Below are 17439 nucleotides of genomic sequence, written 5' to 3' on the forward strand. Positions count from 1 at the left end.
TTTCCCTTAGTGATGACAGTGACTCTTTGGGTTCAGAAGCTGGCTCACAAAAAGGTGTTACTCAGAGTAGTCAATATGTCATTGGTACATGTAGTGAAGAGGCAGTCGGCGAGAGATGAACAAGTCCTTAAGCTGCTGCGAGTCTTCGTGATGGGTTGTTTGAAGCATGATGTTGCCTTCAGGGTGAAGCATATGCCTGGGGTAGGCAATGATATTACAGATGCTTTGCTTCGTTGACAGTGTGAGAGGTTCCATGGGCTGGCCGCGATGGCAGACAAGGACAGGATACCGGTGGCGTCGGACATGTGGAGCATATGAGAGAGAGGATGCTTCAGTTGGTGGTAGGGTTGTTGGCGAAATCCACCAGGAAATCGTATGCACAGGTTTGGAAGGAGTTTATAGCAGGGGGCAAGGTGGAGGCCGGAGCAGTGGAGTAGGAAAGAAGGCGTAGTACAGTACATCCTGACACTGACTGAAAAAGGTCTGTTGAGGGTTATGGTAGCAGGACAGATGGCCGGAATTACCTTCATGGGCAAGCTCTTGTGGGGCTACACTCCTTCGCCCGTGGAGCTGGGAAAAAGGATGTTAGAGGGATGGGCAAGGGAAAGGAGTCACCGGCCAAAAGCTGAGAAGGCCTCTATCGAGGCATTTGCTAGGTCAAGTGATGGGGCGGCGGCCAGCATTATGCAGGGAAAGCGAGGAGTGTGTTCTGTTTTCAACTCTTATGTCATGGATGCTTTTCAGGGCTTTCAGGGTTTCTGAGTTACTGTGTAGAAATGAGGTTCCAGGGTTGGAGTGGGCAGACATGGCAGGTAAGAAGGGTGAGATTGAATTGTGCATTCGGCAATCTAAGACACATCAGAGGTTACTGGGGAAGAAAGCGCTGCTTCAAGTTTTCCCAGCCAAGGACGTGTGTCCAGTATGGTGGGGAGCAAAGTGGCAGGCAGGTAGCGGGGCAGCACAAAGGGAGGTTTTACGCCACAAGGACGGGGCTTGGGTGACTGCATCAGCTGCAATGGGTAAGGCGGAAGGCATTGGAGAGCATTGGGAAACCCCCGGGGGATTTCGGAACACATTCCTTTAGCATTGTTGTGGCCACAGAGTCAGCTCAGAGGGGCTGGGGACGGATAGGATTATGAAGTTGGGGTGTTGGTCGCCGGAGTGCTTCCAGCGATATGTGCGTATGGACAATAAGGGGGTTAATGAGTAGTGTAAATTTGGTTATACCTCACATTTGTGTTCTTTGCAGGTGCAGTAGCTGGACGGGAAGTGATTGAATTGTCAATATGGTTCGTAGGACATTCATCTAGTTAGTGGGTGGGAAGCCACAAACTCTAGAAGGGACAAGGCATTAACATTGGGCATTGGTGGACAGCTTTTTACAGTGGCTTGGAATGGGAAAGGTGGTATGAGATGGTGGGAACTCTTACAATGCTTAAATATGTTACTGAGGAGATGCAGATGTTCTGATATTATTATTTTGTACCTAGGTAAAAATTATTTGGTGGTTTGCAAAGGGCTGGCCTTGTTAAAAGAGATGAAGAGGGACATGCTGAGATTATGAGGCAAGGGTCAGGGACATTCATAATCTGGCCGAAATTCATTTCACCGCAACTCTGGAGAGGGGCGCAAAGCCCACTGCCATTGACAAGGCTAGGTGAAAGATAAATAGGGACATGCAGGTTTTTTGTGGGGAGGAAAGGTTTGGGCAGGTAGAACATCCAGAGTTGAGGTACGATGCACCAAAGGTTTTCAGAGGGGATGGTGTGCATTTGTTGAAGTACGGGACAAAGCTATATTTGCTGCAGATAAAAGAGGCTCTCAAGAGGGCCTTGAAGAGGAGCAGAGGGGGAGGAGGTTCCCAGGGAAAGGGTCAGAAAAGGAGGGGTAGGCCTTTTCTGAGTGGCAGTGGGCAGTTTTCATTGCCATGGTTATACATTAAGATGATGGTTGTGAATTTAGGGGAACGAGACAATGGGGTGGTGTTAATGAAGTTAAACCTATAAGAAGCAAATGAACAGTTAGGATACTTAGATAGTTAGATGCTAATAGATATAGGTTAAAGTGTTTATGGATGTAAAGGTCAGCAGTTCAATGCCAGGGCAGGAGTTACAGTTATAAGATAAATATGTTAAGGGGGGCGGGAGACTTAGGGATTGCGGGTAATGGAAATTAGGTGAAGTACTCTATAGTGAAGTCTTGTTTTGTGAGGCTAAGGCCTAGGGTTGATGCTTGATGTGATGTGCATCTAACTTCAATAAAGTGGCCTTTACACACAAGATGCGAGTATGTGATCTGTGCTGCCTTTTTACGCCAAGAGACAGTCCAGGCTACATTTGGGCTTCTTTGGGCTAGTTATTGGCTAGGCTATGTTATGCATTAAAATTAATGTTGTGAACATAGGGGAAGCAGGACAATGGGGGGTAGTAATAAAGTTAAACCTGGAGGAAACAAATGAAAAGTTATGAGCTAGGATCATTAGATAGATGTTAATAGAGGTAGGTTAAAGTGTTTATGGATGTAAAGTTTAACAGTTCAATGCTAGGGTAGGAGTTACAGTTGAAAGATAAAGATGTTAAGGGGGGGTTGGGTGGGGTGCAGGAGACTTATGGGTTGAGGGTAGGGGGAATTAGGTGAAGTAGTGTATAGTGAGGTTTAGTTTTCTGAGGCTAAGGCCTAGGGTTGTTGTTTGATGTGACGTGTGCCTGTCTTCAATAAAGCTGCCTTTTTCACACAAAAAGCAAGTATGTGGTCTGTGCTGCCCCTTTTGGCCTGTACCGTTTGCAGTAGTGGCTGGGAAATAACGTGAATGACAAAATAACAGACCAATGGATGAGAAGGTCCAGCTAAAAGCTCATAAGCGTATTATACAGATAATTTTTGTAAACTGGTCTCGACTAATGCCAGACCTAACAACACAGAGAAAGCAATTTATCACATTTCATAATTTAACAACATGAAAATAAGGATATGAAATTATGCTGGACTAAAACAATGGACGAATGATACATTTTGCTAAAACGTTTGCAAAAGATTTGGGAAATGGACTCCAACTTTCATTCAGACAAGTATCCTTTGTATCCTAATTGGTATTGCATTTGTTTTCTGACAACAGAGCATTGATATGCTGTTCCCATTTATACCATTGAGTGTTAGGGTTTTGAATTGGACCTTCCAGCCACCCTTTAACGCTCACTGCCGCTCAACTAATGACTTTTATTTGCCATTTTGTATTTTGGCTTTGGTTTTCACTTGGGCGCCAATATAGGTGAGGCCATAAACCAGGGTTAGTATTACATCACGATAAGAAAAACATGGACAGTGTCCAGCTTTGGAGGATTTCCCTATGGTGAACCAGCTGAACAGAAGCTTTTTATCTGGTCTTAAATGACTGTCACTTTAGTTTCTTGTGTTTTGCTATTTCTGTCCTCTATTTGACCTCTGTTTGCCATACAGGGTCAGTATGACACTTCTCATGCCTTTCTTCTTAAAAGGGATCTTGACATTCTTCAATTGCTACTCACAACAAAACAATATTACTTCTTAAAAATGAAAAAAGAAGGGCATGTCCTTTTAGTCTGAGTTTCATTTAATAGGTTTTCTTTGGAAAAACACTTAACATTATTAGAAACACTTATTCTTCGAGCATTTCTAAGAATATATATATATGTGGAACAAATAAATCAGCCAGTATAAATTTTTTATGCGTTCTAATGCATTGTATTCGCCTAAATGGTGAGCTGCATATGATGATGTGGGAGTAATGGGACAAACGTAACAGTAATAACATTTCATGATTTTGGAAAACCCACTTTTCAAAAGTAGATTTCAGTGAGAACAGGAAAGGCGAGAGAAGAAAAATGAGTCAGTAATGGCTGTAAAAGTTGGATGGGGAGAGATCATAGACTTGCGTCACTCTGCTGCTGTGGAGAAAAGGCTTGTTAGTGATGAGAATAGCAGTCAAGGAAAATATTTGGGGGATGAAAGCTCGTTGGAAGCAAATACGCAGTTTAGAAATGTAGAGGCATATTTATGAGATACGTGGCGCAGGGCAACGCAGCTGCGCTGCCCTGCGTCACTGGGAAAGGGCAGGAATGAGCTGTATTTATTCAATAGGGCAGAATTTCCGTCTTTTCCCGTTACGCTGGTGCTGATATGATAGCCATCGTTCCAATGCATGCACCCTTGGTACAAGGGTGCCTGTGTTGTAGGCAGAATTGTTTTTGTGCAGGAAGGGACACCTTCCCACGCAAAAACAATCCTGAGAGGCTTTTTCCACTTTCCCTGTGTGCTGCAGAATGCAGCGCATATAGAATGAGGAAAAAACTAGGAGAAATAAAGATATTTCACCTCGTTACGCCTCACCTGTGGAGGTGTATCTTTTTGGTGCATTCCCAGGTTAACCAGGTTTGGTAAATTTGGGGATGTGTCAAAAACCATGGGAGTTGTGTGGGAACATCCATTGCAACTTACATGGAACGGCTCCCTTGCGCAAAGTAATGCAACACAGCGATTTGCATTGCTTTGCCTTACTCCGTATTTTTGAAGCCGCACAAAGTGGCTTAAAATGTATGACTTAGAGGTGTGCGTCATGCATATGCCACGTTGTGTGGTGGAGGCATGATGCACAGCTCTCATAAATATGCCTGGTGATACCTAGTTTGCAGTTGATTAACCTTAACTAGGACACAAACATATAGAGAGAAGATGTGCTCGAGAAATGTATAAAGTATGGAGCACTTGGTTTTAATCAAGGTTTCAACAATTTACCACAACATTTTTGGCAAATCTATGTACGTTTCTACTCCTAAAGTAGTAATCATACTTAATAAGATCATAACATGCGTATTTTTTTTAAAGAAAAAAATCCTAGTGAGCTGGAAAATGTTGATACTATATTCACCCCACATCAAAGCTTCTGTGAAGTTTACGTACAGTTTATTTTGAGGCATATCACCAACAAACTGCGATAAACATTGCAGAGCGCACATAGCGCAAATTTGCATAACGCCGGCTATCACTGGAATTAATCGCCGCGATAATGCTTTATTATCAACGCTTATCTCCACGGCGATAAAAATTCCGGCGATGGCGGCGTTATGAGGGAACATCGCTGGAAATCTAGCGATACAACTGCAGCGCTATGGGAATCCCTGTTAATTGAGAGATGTGGACTTAGGCTTAGAATCCACCTCCCATTATAAATATAGCTAAGTCTGACATTAAGCAGACGTCAGCTGATGGCCATAAGCGCAGTTAGCACCATTTTGTATGTCGCTATGGGAATCAGGGTCCGGCTTGATGATACCGTGATGTGCGGTTAGCGACTTTTCCTGGGTTGTTTTCAGAGAGAACGCCTAGGGAACGCCTACTTTGCATGTCATTAGTGATTATTATCGCTGACATGCAAAGCGGCATTGACACGGACGCTATTGCCAGCAAGCCGTCGCTAACAGCTGTTAGCGATAGCTTGCAGATAGGGCGATGAACATATCGCCGCTTTAGCGGCAAAAAGTGCCGCTAAAGCAGCGATATTGCCCTTGATGATACGCCCCAAAGTTCGTTCCAGGTCTTCATGTTAAAAATGTACATGCAACACTGAAATGTTCACTGAAATATTCACTGTACAACGTTCCATGCAGTATTAAGTACCAAACATATACTAATTAAGCAGTTACCATTCCTAGCCCCCTATGACTTACCTGTGCTTGGACCTTCTTCTAGGCAAGAACCTTTCAAAGCTGGCTTCAGCGCCTTGAGGCTCCTGTCTTGCTCCTCTCCTGGTTGCTCTCTCTCTCTCTCTCTCTCTTTCTCTCTCAATCTTTCTTACTTCGTCTCATGTTATTCCAGCTTTGGCATTTTTGTCATCTCTCCTATCTCTCTTCACTCCATTATGTGCCTTCTCTCAACATTGACCTTGCTCTGTTCCTCTTTTGTGTGCTACTTGCTTTGTTTTGACTTTCCCTCTTTTGCTCTTTCCTCTATTTTAACCCTTGCATTTGTGCCTCATTGCCCTATTTTAACCCATGCTTTTGTGCCTCTTTGCACTTTGCTCTGCCTGAACCTTGTTTTTTTTTCTGTCGCATTGCCGTTTTCCTTCTATAAGTGTCAGTTTATCTTTGGCACTGCAAAAACAACAATTGATGGACAGAATGCAGAACAATGTCATACATTCACCCCAATACAGAGATCTGGGCCTAAATCCATCGTTTTTTTGCTGACCATGCCATTCCAGTTTAAACCCAGCCATATGCAAATCAGTCTTGACCCTGTGCCTCATGGAACAGTCCAGCCCGAACTGCCAAGCCAAGTCCTCCCTGGACTGGAAACAAGCATCCTAGGACCGGTTTCGGGGTTTCACCCCTCTTCAGCCAGGATAGCTTGATTCCAGTGGCATGGAGAGCACGGGATTCACGTCTGAGCATACCCGTCCCACTCGGGGTGACAAATGCAAAAACAACAATTGATGGACAGAATGCAGAACAATGTCATACATTCACCCCAGTACAGAGATCTGGGCCTAAATCCATAGTTTTTTTGCTGACCATGCCATTCCAGTTTAAACCCAGCCATATGCAAATCAGTCTTGACCCTGTGCCTCATGGAACAGTCCAGCCCGAACTGCCAAGACAGGTCCTCCCTGGACTGGAAACAAGCATCCTAGGGCCGGTTTCGGGGTTTTACCCCTCTTCAGCCAGGATAGCTTGATTCCAGTGGCATGGAGAGCACGGGACTCACGTCTGAGCATACCCGTCCCACTCGGGGTGACAAATGCAAAAACAACAATTGATGGACAGAATGCAGAACAATGTCATACATTCACCCCAGTACAGAGATCTGGGCCTAAATCCATCGTTTTTTTGCTGACCATGCCATTCCAGTTTAAACCCAGCCATATGCAAATCAGCCTTGACCCTGTGCTTCATGGAACAGTCCAGCCCGAACTGCCAAGCCAGGTCCTCCCTGGACTGGAAACAAGCATCCTAGGACCCGTTTCGGGGTTTCACCAGATCTGTTGACTAGGTGTGAGTGTTTGATTGGTTCTGATGCTCCGTCCATCACCACCCCCTTTTGTACCGCTTTGTTCGCCATAAGTTGGCAGGGTATGCTCAGACATGAGTCCCTTGCTCACTTAGCCACTGGATTCAAGCAAGCCTGACTGAAGATGGCTGAAATGCCAGAAACCGGTCCTAGGAAGCTTGTTTCCGGTCCAGGGAGGGCATGGCATGGCATAAGAACGATTGCGGGGTCCCTCAAGGCTCATCCCTGTCCCCCCTTTTATTTAATTTATACTTGCGTCCCCTTTTGTACTCCTTGAGGAAATTCAAAGTGTGGATCTTTAATTACGCAGATGATCTGCAATTGGTTTTCCCCCTGGGGTCGCCGGATGCTGTCACTGAGTTTAGGGAGGTCATGGCTCATATCCAGAGTTGGATGGGCCTTAACCACCTAAAACTTAACCCAGGCAAGACTGAATTGATCTTGCCTGGGAAGAGCGAACTCAGCTGGGGACCTCAATTTTGGCCTCTGGAGATGGGAAACCCCCCCTCCAATTCCCGCACAGTTAAGAGCCTTGGAGTCACCTTTAGTGAAGACCTCTCCCTGAAAAGTCAGGTAGGGTCAGTTGTTTCCGCTTGCTTCTTTCAGCTGTGCAAGATTAGAAAGATTGCCCATTTCCTAACCCATTCTGCCCTGATACAGGTGACCATCGCCCTTGTGCTGTCTAGGCTGGACTACTCAAATAGTTTATATTTGGGCCTTCCAGCCGGGCAGCTCAAGAGGCTGCAGCTGGTTCAAAATCAGGCGGCCAGGCTGATCTGTGGGCTTCCTAAATGGCAGTCCATCAGGCCAGGCCTGGCAGACCTGCACTGGCTGCCGGTAGCCCAGAGGGCGGCTTTTAAAACCGGCTGCATTATCTTTAGGGCATTACAAAGTAAAGGCCCCAAATTTATCATCAATCTGCTTGCCAGATACACCCCCTCCCGCAACCTCCGCTCTGGTCACAAAAACTTGCTCATGGTGCCGGTTGTTAGGAAACAACGTCAGGGCGGCAGCTCTTTTCATTTTCTTGCTGCCTCCCTCTGGAACTCCTTGCCAGCTTCTTTAAGGTCACACGAGGATATTCTAGCCTTTAGACTAGCCTTTAAGACCTGGCTTTTTAGAGAAGCTTATCCTTAGACGTTCTAAGTTGTCCTCCTGTTGTTGTGTTATGCTCTGAAAACCTCCTACAGCGCCATGAAGCCTACGGGCGTACGTGTGCTTTATAAGTTAAATTTAACATAACATGGCTTGGCAGTTCGGGCTGGACTGTTCCTATGAGGCACAGGGTCAGACTGATTTGCATATGGCCATGTCTGAACTGGGGTGGCAGAGTGGGCTAAAGAACGGTGATGGATCAAACCCAGATCTGTTGACTGGGTGTGAGTGTTTGATTGGTTCTGATGCTCCGTCCATCACCACCCCCTTTTGTACCGCTTTGGCACTACCCATTGTTTTCCCGCTCTTCCCCCTCCCCCCAGCTTTCATCACCTTTCCCCCGCTCTCTTGCTTCCTACGCCCCTCACAGGCATACCCTCCAACCTCTGTACTCCTCCACCCTCCCAGAAGGTACATTATGGTGGCCGCAAAGAGGACCAGCCATTAAACAAGAGCATTCCTAGCCCCAAAGAACGATCTGTACTTGAACCTCCATCCAGGCAAGGTCCTTTGGACACAACTCCAGTGCCTTCAGGTTCCAGCCTTCCTCTTCTCCTTGGCCCTCTGTCTCAGTCTCTCTTTCTTTCTCTCTCTCTCTCCTCTCTGTTTTGACCCTTGTTTTGTTCTGTTTTTCAACCCTGTTTTCTGGACGTCTTGTTTTCTTTTTTGGATTTTTTGTGCCCTTTTCTGTGCTCCATTATCCTTTGCCTGTGCCCTCTGTTTCTGCCATTTTCGCTTTGGTACCACCTGTCGTTTTACTGCTCTTTCCTCTCTCTTAGCGTTCTTTAATTTTTGGGGGGTTTTGAATGTGAAATTGCAGTGAAACAATGTACACCAGCACATTTTAGATTTGTTTTCAGAAAACAAAAAACATGTGAAATGTTAGGCTATTTAACTAAAAATTAAAAACATCTCAAGTATTTTGTTATATTGCCAAAATATTTTCATAAGATTTCTTGTAGGTCTGAAATTTTTAAAACTCAGTGTGAAATATTTTTTGCTGCGCTCCAATGTTTTCAAATTGCCAAGCGGAAGTACAATTTGTCAGTGACCTAGGTCAGCTCATATATAAAATAACCCTTGAACCAGCTCACCAGGTTGAGTCTGTTAATTCCAATTAGGGCTCAATACAATTCTCTTGTAGCTAAAACAGTCCTGAGGATGGCCTTGTATACTGCTGACAATAGAGACCGAAACGTTGGGGCACATCCACTTCATCTTTGTAAAGTAATTTTTGGATCCAACGTCCATGAATCCTTTGCTGTACATACTCGACGAATGCCATAGAAAAGACTAGACAGTTCATTTGTTGGTCTATCTTTCAAACAGGATTTTGAATTCATCTCTTCCCGATTAATGCATGAAAGTTTTGCTGATCATGAACCCCATATTTTGTTATAATTTCGACTCTTATTATAAGAATGCGTTGACAATAAATACTTTCATTGTGTACACCTGGTCTTTTCATTGGTTTAATCGCCAGATATGTTCTAGTTCATTCTGATGATTGATGTAATTCTATTGATTGGCTCCATGTGATTGAATATATATGTCACTGTTTTCCGACATCAATTATATTTAAGAAATTATAAATTTAATTGTAAATGATCCCCTTGTTGTATGTTTAACTACACTTTACTACGAACTTAAGTTCACAAAGGAGTTATTTGGTTGTCCTATTTCTTTTTTACGTCTATAAATAAAGGACTGCCCCCACAAATTCTACCTTGAATCCGGTGCTCCTAATATACTGAATGGAGCAGAACAGTCAGAGGAGCAAAACAGTTATCAAATGCATAAGGTGAAATTTCATTCTAGGCCAGGGTTCTCCAATGTCGGTCCTGGAGTGCCGGATCCATGCCAGATTTTTAAAATAACTACATTTAGCTAAATGTGGATATGCTAAAAATCTGGCATGAATCTGACCCTCTAGGGCCGACATTAGAGAACCCTGCTCTAGGCAATATATATTCTGCTGAGTGCAATTACATCACTTGTGAAAGACTTGAGTAATTGCAGACAATACTTGGATGATATTCAAATGCCTTTTAAAATCATCACTGTTTATACAAATTTCTTGTACTTAAAGACACTGAAATGCATGAGCCAATGACGACCTAAATAGATGATGTTATTCTCCAGTTTAATGTTACATAATGTTTTTGGCCAGGCCACATGAATGCTAAAGTGAGAGCAGTATAAATATTTAACAATAGAACAATACTCAATATTGAATTTATACCTACTATTTCACTAGGCCTGGTAATATAATTTATTAAAGATGCTTAAATGCATCAACACACAAAATCAGTACAGGTTCTTGTGAGTTATTGAAATATGTGACTAAAGAACCACATCATATTTGAACGACTTGCACTCCTTGTATTGCGACAAGTTTCTCCGAGTTTTATAGACTACTACTTTTAACCGTTGCGTGCTCAGTGGCGTCGCGCCCAGCCCAAACAGCACGTGTGAAACCAAACAACACCAACTTTGGGACACCTTTCTGCCCCTGGCCACTGGCACAGCCAAAACTGCATTTGCAATGTATTTTTCTTCTCATATTCCTCTTATCCATTCTTCAAAACGTTATTTTTTCATAGATAATCCATGTGTTCCCTTTGAAATAATTTAGGTCTTCATGCAAGAAAAGGCAATTATCCATATTTCTAATGCTCCTGCCGGGCCATCCGAACCTCACCTCAAGAACACGACTTACGCCGAATTCGTCCGTAGCAGGTTATTAAAATCCAATGCATTTCGGGCCTCAAGGGCCCTTCGTCAGGGAAAACTGAAAGTAACAATTACACATGCTTTAATATACCATCAGAAAATGTAAACAAACAAATACAACAACATCTCATGCTTAAAGTTGCCCTCTTTTCTTAGTCTCAATAATTAATTCAACTAAAATGCATTCTTTAACATGTTCGAACCCCGCTTATTTGAAATTATCATAAGGGGCTACCTGTCACTCAGTAGCTGATTACCATACTTTAACCCCGACTTCTTGCACCCTCCATCTGCTCCTTCACCTTATTTCCAATCATCTAAATGTGACTCTCCCGAGTCTCTCATCTCCTTCCCTCATCATGCTTCCCCTTACACCCAGCCTTCCAATATAAACATACTTTCCTTGTCTAAAACAGCATATCTCATGTTTCCCTCCTCGTACTTTTCTCCTACCTGCTAGGAAGCAATCGTCCTCCTTACTCCATCTCGAATAAAATTTCTCCTCTCCCTTTCACCCTCCTAGCTTTAAACAACACTTTAGCCCCTCCTCACAAGAAGCCCTCCCCCTCATCTCCACACGATTAGCACCTGTGTCACTTAAAAAACTCCCGGGCTTCTCTGAGAACAATACAATTCCCATGATGCATTTAGACATAAACGAATGCTAAATTATTAAGCATGTTAATGCAACTCTAAACGTTTAAAAACTCTGGCAATCTCTAAAGCATGTGATTTGTCCAATGTTTAATTGCTGTAATATTCGCGTTTTTCTGACACCAAAAATAAACTTGCTGCTAGAACTTCGATGTGCCAGTGGCCAGGGGCAGAAAGGTGTCCCAAAGTTGTTGTTGTTTGGTTTCACACGTGCTGTTTGGGCTGGGTGCGACGCCACTGAGCACGCAACAATTAAAAGTATTAGTCTATACAAGGCTCATGACCTCACTCATAATGTAACAAGTGGAATCAGAGGTATCAGAAATAATCTTAGAAATGAGATTACAAACCACATGATCATTAACACTATAAAAGAGATGTTTATGAATGTAGCATTACATATTGATTTCAGTGTGTGTTATTTAATGACATTATCCTTCAAAGTGTTGTTACTGATTGGTTTAACTAATGTGAAGCCATACGCATTGTATCTGGACTGTGGTTATATGCTTGCAAGGCTTCTGTTCAAGGTATAGATTGAACAATGGTACACATTTTCTATTTGAACAATTACAGCAATTTAGACAAGAAAAGCTCCACTTCTGAGAAAATTTAACAATGTCTGCATTTTCAAATTTGTGTATTTTTTCATTGGCATTACCATTTCCGTAATATATATTGATGACTGGTAGGCAAAGGTAATGTCTCCATTAAAACAGCCTATCCTCATTGTGCTGCGTCACTCCTTACGCCTGCTTCAAGCAGGCGTAAGAATTTGACGCAGTGGCGTCCTAGAAGTGGCGCAGTAAAATCATGTCGTTTTCACTGCGTGACTTCTACGAGACTTTTTTGCGTTGGAACGCCCACCCTGCATACATTATACCTGACGCAGGTATAATGTGACGCAGGGCTTTACAACGTGACGCATCTCCCTAGATGCATCACGTTGTAAATGGGCCGCATTTTTACGCTGCTGCTGCTGCATCACGAAAAGTGACGCAACAGCAGCGTAAAAATGACGCAAGGGGCTTGTAAATCTGCCCCGTTGGACTAAAACCATTTTTACTCTCTCTTCTATTTTGATTGGCACATTACTTCCCTTGTCTTCAAATAACCATGTTCTTTTGCATTTTTCAAGTAATGTGCAGTGTCCCTGTGTTTCAAGCTACTGGCACATTTTTTTTTCTGTTCATGTACAGATTCAACTTGTCCTCAGAAAATAAGTTTTACTCATAGCAACTCTAGTTATAGGAGGTGTGAAGTCCAAATCATGAAGGGCATGAAATTTACGCATACAGTGTGGAAAGCAGAGGATATAAAAAGAAAACCTTACCCCTTAGATGCAAGGCAGTGGATGGGGAAGCAAAAGCCGCCCACCCCTCACTTGATAACACTGATTTGAATATTAATGTTCTAAATAATTTCACTCCCTTTACAGAAGAAAGAGTAGGGACCTTTACTCAGACAATCAAGTCAGGCTCTCCATTTGATCCATGTCCGCTTTGTGTATTGCAGAAGATCTCTCTCACCGTCTCAGTTCATCTTACATGGTTACCGAACAATATACTGACCTATGACCACTTCCCAGGAGCCTGGAAAAGGGCTTTGATGCTCCTTCTTTAAAAAAACACTTTACCTTGAGCCAGGTGATACTAAGAACCATCGCCTATTTCCTGCCTTCCACTGCCTGCTAAGTTTCTTGAAAAGGCTATAGATGAGGACATGATGTCCTTTCTTGATGACAATGATCTCCTGGATCCATCACAATATGATTTTAGACCACACCATTGCACTGAGCTAACATTAATAGCTGCAACAGAGGAGATTAGAATGCTGGTAGATAGGGGAGGGCTCACTGATTCTTCTCGATCTCTAAGCTGTGTTTGATACGGTTAGCCATTCTCTGCTTATCAACCAGCTTGGGAGAATCAGCATTAGAGGCACAGCTCTCACCATCCTTTGCTCCTTTTTATCTCACAGAGAGCATGTGGTTACTTTTGGGGATTTCACCTAGACCCCCTTCTCCCTCCTGTGTGGGGTGCCCCAGGGCTCATCTTTAAGCCCCACGCTTTTCAACATCTATGTTATCCCTCTAGTCAAACTCATTTGGTGCTATGGCTTCTCGGTTGTTGCCTACGCCGACGACACTCAAATAGTTGTGTCAGTTTCATCTTACGTTGATGGGGTTGCCAACAAGTTTAACAACTACCTTGCACATATTGTAACATGGATGCAGGAGAACTGTCTCAAATTGAACTCTGAGAAGACCGAGGTGCTCATTTTCGGAAATAATACTGCATTTTGGATATCTCCTGGTGACCTTCCAACCTTGGCTCTCTTCCAACACCTGGATAGAAAGAACTTAGCAGTGTTGTTTGATAGGAGGATTTGCTTAATCTCGTTACATACTCATGTTTCTACTTGCTCAGGATTTTGGAAAAAGATTTTCCCTATATTCCTTTAGATCTGCAGAAAATGGTCATGCCCATTCTAAAACTGAATATTGCAACACTCTGTATATGGACATACAGAAGCTCCTGCTGCTGAAGTTCCCATCTCTGAAAAATACTGCAGCATGGCTGCTTTTGAAACCCCCAAAAATCAGTCCTGTCTCTCAGAGCATTTTTGGCATTCATTTGCTGCTTGTCTGCGAGCAAGTCAAATTTAAGACCCTCTGCCTGATTCACAAGGTGCTTCACAAGACCGGCCCTCTATACTTTCAAACAATCTTCTTTTGACATGTGCCCAGCATTGATCTTAGGTCCAGCTCAGACAAATTAGTGGCTAGAAGTTTTTCTTATTCTGCCTGTAAACTATGGAATACCATGCCCCACTACTTAAGAACCCAATCTAACCTGACACATTTCAGGAAAATTTTAAAAACCTGGCTCTTCACATCTCTTTGTAAGTAAGATTCGATCCTATGGCTTCTTCTGGGATGCTAGTGCCTAGACACCGTTTGGCATTCGCACGCTTTATAATATCTTCACTTACTTACTTAGGCAACGTGCAGGATTTAAACGTTCTTCCCACCATGGCTAAGACAGAAGTCCCAACAAATATTCCTATTCATGAACAAGACATTGAGGCAAACATCTCCCTCTTCCCTTCAGCAAGAAAGAGGACTAAGGTATAAATCCCCCCGCAACTTCCCTTGATCAAACATGGTGTTAAAAATCTGCATTGCACAAAAACTGCAGAACTCCAGCATTTTCGTAAACAGTGCCTAGATGCCCTTTTTCAATTTTCAAAAGCTTTATGTGGGTTAGCTAATGGCTGGCCGGTGTCCTGTTTGCAGCTCATTTTTGTGCAAACATAGTCTGGGTTTATGGCTAAGGTGTGCTTGTTTCTTAATGATTATTAGAACATTGCAACAGGAGCTCCATAGAAGACAATGAAATGGCTCAAGGCTAATAATGGCTGGTAAAAGCCTTCTGCTCCAACATTCCAATTTTTGCCTTTCTCCCTTTTTAATTCAGAACATTCTACCCTCAGTGAGTGGAATGTTCCAATAGCCTTATTGCCATTCTGTCTCAGTTAATACAGGTTGTTAAAGGCCTTCTCACTTGTCATAACTCAGGTTCAGGGCCTTTAAAAACCGGTATTGCCCTCAGCAGCAGGCTGTAAGGCCATAGGACATGATTACAATTTGGTTGGTATATTCTGACCAATGCATAAATTCCTGTTTACGCACGGGTCGGAATTACGAGTTTTGGTTTTATTTAAGGCAAGCACTAATTATCCTATGCATTAAATAACTCAAGATCGTTAAATTTCGGCAGGCCAAACCTGCTGAAATTTAACAGGGAAAAAGCAAAAAATATTTACAGTATCAAGCAGATTTTGGTGCGTTAGACACCAGAATCAATGTTATTCCCCACAGACTTGTAATAGATGCTATATATCACACACTATGAATAATATAACCCGTCTTATCGTTATCAGGTGCGCTAAATAGCACGTATGCTTATAATCAGGGCCTTTGCGCTTTACTACTGTGAGAAGTGAAGCAGGTGAGCAGATCCTTTTTGGGGGCAGTAGATACACATAGAACGCCTCATCACTTCTCCTCCATGGACTCTGTTCTTAGTGGTGTGCTGTGGAATGCACTAGGTGCTGAAAATGTACCAGAAACAAAAGAGGATAATCACAATAACCCTTGTGAAAATACATACAAATCCTATCCCTTTTCACAATCAGATAAGTTCAACAACTGTTCTAAAATGCACCTCCTGTGCAGTGCTTAATTTGATCCACTGGTTTCTGATGCTCAGCACCGGCACTTAATTGTCAACACAGGTGCTTGTGACAGTCTGCCCATAAGGTGGTGCTGTCTGGCTATTTTAAAGATGACCAGAACAACAGTTAATTTCTAATCCAATCAGGGCCGGGCTGGGAACCAAAACCGGCCCTGACAAAGTGCTCGGCCGGCCCCCCCATGGGGGTTGGGGGTGCGGCCGAGCTCTTTGCCAGGGCCGGTTTTCAGCCGATTTTGTTACAGGGCCGATTTTGCAGCTATGCTGCAAAAACGGCCCTGTAACAAAAACGGGCCGCAGGGGCCCAAAACCGGCCACCACACGTGCAGAGAGGGGATTGCCCGGTGCCTGCTACGGCCAGTCCGGCCCTGAATCCAATATACATTAAAATGACTATTCCCTGTCACTCAGCCCATTCTTATTACTTTGGGGGCCTGAAATAGTCCGAATTAGTCACACTTGTGTGTGATGGTTAGTAGTTGTGTTGTTACTATCATTGGCAGCATGGCAGAGGCAATGTGTGGTGCAAGCTGCAGTGGCCTCTTGACGAGAACCCTGGCACTTATTTTACTACAAGTTAAGCACTGCTCCTGTGAAATATTTGCCAGAAAGTAGTCGCCCAAGCGTGATTCAAGAATGCTCCTTTAAAAGCCTCCAATCACGGTTGTGAATATTGGCCCCAATTCTTTCTGGTGCCCTGGCCTGTTTTTCTGTCCCACTCTGACACTGGGCACAGATGATCAATGTTTGATTCATCCTGGATGCGAAGCCTCGGTTATGCCTTTGGTTCTTGTAATTTGTAGATGGTACTGCACGTGTTTATTTTGTTTTTGTGATGCACGTATTTTGGCTGACTCTGTCCAAGCAGTAGATACAGTCTGCTGAAAAGGATATGACGCAGCTTTAGCAGCATTGCAAACTCTCCTGTTTCACCGGGATGTAATTCTGTAGTAGGAGAAATGCCACGCAGGGAGAGACAGTATCCTACACGCATGTGTCCATCACAGCGAGCAACACATCAAAGGAGAGGTCATCTCCGTGCAACCCTGGCGCGCGCCACTGCCAAGATGGCATTGATTAGCGACAATTTAGGTCTGGGCCTCCGGCATCTCCCGCACTTTGAAACTCGAGCGCAGCAGTTAGTGTTAATGTGCACCGGGGATGATTGTGAAACGTTCTTGTGCAATTGCTTCTTACTGGAAACATGCCGAAAATGGCGAATACTGTAATGCAAAGCGCCCACTGTCAGCATGTGTCTGCAACGCTTACACTTCTTTACTATTATATATTATGGAGTGATACTCTGTAAAGTGGTAAATTGCCTCTCTGGCCATCTGGCAAATTTAGTGCTGCAAAAGCATGTATGTGTGTGTAAAAAAAAAATGTTATATATTCCACAGCAGGATCCCAGGGGTGCCACCATCCAAAGAAAGGCGCAACACCAGGAAACAGACTCCAAAGGCAAAGTTGAGAGTTAAATGATGATTTATTCAAGCATCAAGTGTCCAAATGACGCGTTTCGGCCGCCAGACATGCAGCCTTGATCATATATATATATATCATACAGTGGAGTGACCTAGATTGGAGTGTCTTAGAGTGG

At 43.5% G+C, this 17439-nt stretch overlaps 1 long non-coding RNA gene across 1 annotated transcript in view; it reads right to left on the reverse strand.

The window, feature by feature from the left end:
- The window catches only part of LOC146797876 (uncharacterized), a 71345-nt gene that overhangs the window by 6297 nt on the left and 47609 nt on the right, over nucleotides 1–17439 (reverse strand). Inside the window, exon 2 of the long non-coding RNA XR_014969067.1 lies at nucleotides 10898–10987. This is a non-coding gene — a long non-coding RNA (uncharacterized LOC146797876). The remainder of the gene's footprint in view (nucleotides 1–10897; nucleotides 10988–17439) is intronic.

Source organism: Triturus cristatus, chromosome 9 (assembly GCF_964204655.1).
Source record: "Triturus cristatus chromosome 9, aTriCri1.1, whole genome shotgun sequence".
NCBI lineage: Eukaryota > Metazoa > Chordata > Amphibia > Caudata > Salamandridae > Triturus > Triturus cristatus.